The sequence below is a fragment of the Panthera tigris genome, chromosome D2, assembly GCF_018350195.1.
Source record: "Panthera tigris isolate Pti1 chromosome D2, P.tigris_Pti1_mat1.1, whole genome shotgun sequence".
In the NCBI taxonomy this organism is placed as follows: domain Eukaryota; kingdom Metazoa; phylum Chordata; class Mammalia; order Carnivora; family Felidae; genus Panthera; species Panthera tigris.
The window spans coordinates 50601407-50603438 of record NC_056670.1 but is presented as its reverse complement, the minus strand read 5'-3'; positions in this window follow the sequence as shown (position 1 = coordinate 50603438).

Below are 2032 nucleotides of genomic sequence, written 5' to 3'. Positions count from 1 at the left end.
AGTCACATGAGCGCCGCGCGCCCGTTAGCGCAGTCGCGGGGCCCGCCCCCTCTGGCATCCTGGGAATTGTAGTTGACCTGCACAGTCCGCCCCTCCCTCCTCCTAAGTAGTCACCTCAAGGTTATACCGCGCTTGCCTCGCCTTCAAGTACCAACAAAAGTTAGTGTGTCCGAATCAGCAACCTCGCTCCAATCCTTTGCCTCCTTCTGAATGAAAATGTTTGGTTCCCCCCCGGAGGGGTTCACAACTCCCACCATTCCTCCTAGAAAATACTGTAGAAAGTGATTCTTTCGAAATGCACGCTTACAACGTTTATTGAGCGCCTGCCACGAACCAGACCCTTTTGCCAAGAGCTAGAAGCGCTTTCGAAACACTCGTGAGAAACCCTTTTCCCTCCTCCTGAAGTCCATTCCGTTGTTTAATAATGGACTTGCCGAGAAGAGGGAGAACTGACCAGAAGACCTCGGAGAAAGCGTCATTTTGCCAATCAGAACGCGTGGTGCCCAGCACGCTGCTTAGTCTTGCGGTCGACATCTGCAGCCACGAGATGGCAGGGCTCTCTCTGGGACGAGCGGTAAGCACCAGTAGTGGTTTAGCCAGACACGTTCGACAAGGGAGGTGCAAAATTAAAATGGGTCGGTTTTCCATCTCCTAAGTGTACAAGGTGGTGTAATTCCCACACATTTGATGTTTCCACATTTTTGGACCTCGTATAAATGAACTTTTGAAGACTGATAAATCAATTATCCGACAACGTAAAATTGTGGAACTATAGTTTACATCGGTGCTTCTCAAACCGTGCGGAAGGCCAGTCTAACTTCCACCCCATCCTATAGTACCTTACCCCACCTCCTAATTCTTCGCGGACCAGTCGTGGTGCCTTGTGAATTACCGGTGAGGAGCTCCTGCCTCAGAAAACTAATTTGACAACAACCGAATTGCCCTACACTCGATTGAGTAAGAAGACACCACTGATTGGGGGCTTGGGTATCCAGACAATACTAAAGTGCTGTAAACGTTTCTAAACATTTTCAATTTCAGTACTTAAAACAAGGTAGAATCAATGGATCACACCTTGATTAGTCCTCTTTTACATGATTTCTTTCCTGATTTCAGAAGGGAATTTTAAGAGGGATCTGTTCCATGTAGTAGCACGCAATTCTCCTTTTGTTTAAATTTTATAAAGAAGAAATATTTTGCTTTTTCTCATACTTGATATTTCCTCAGAACAGAAGAATTTTTTACTTCTGCAACTAGAACAAGGTCATACAAACTGTTTTTCATCAAAAAATCTAGTGTTAATTTTGCAAGATCATACAGGCATCTTCACCTATGACCACAAAATCTAGATTGGTTAGAAATAAGATTCTCTGATGCCAGCATTAGGCTAAAGAGGGCTTCTTTGAAACTCATGGTGTTCTTATTGTGAACTGTACCATTTAGACTTTTTCACCTTCATCCTGGGCCTAGGTGAAGAGGAACAGAAGGGGAGGGGAGAAAGAAAATGAATAGATAACAATCACTGAACCCTTTACAGAGGGCCAGCTAATTTGGTCAGCCAGTTTGGTAAGTCTTACTTATATATCTTATTCAATTTTCAAAGCAACTGTGAATTAAGTACTGGTTGTTTTGTTTTGTTTTGTTTTGTTTTAGCAACATCTGCACTTTACATCTGAGAAATCTATGGCTCAGGTAATAGTGATAGATAGAACTACACGTAGATACGGGCAGTTTGGTTCAGTTTTCACTTCGCATACAGTCAGCTGGGCAGAGCAAGCAGTGAAGAGAGTTGGATGGTGGGAAGGAGGGAGCGAGAGAAGAGAAGGGGAAGGAAGAAAAGAAAGGTGGGTCGGAGGGGAGAGGAAAGAGGAAGTAGGGAGTGAGAGGGAAGGGGAGGAAGGAGGTGGGAGAGGAGCCGGAGGAGTGGGAAGAGGCAAAGATAGGGGAGAAGAATAGGGAAGAAGGGTCAGACGTTGGCCTGCAGGGGAAGCTGAGGCAGCAAGGATCTGGAATTTGAAGAAGACCCTGAAAA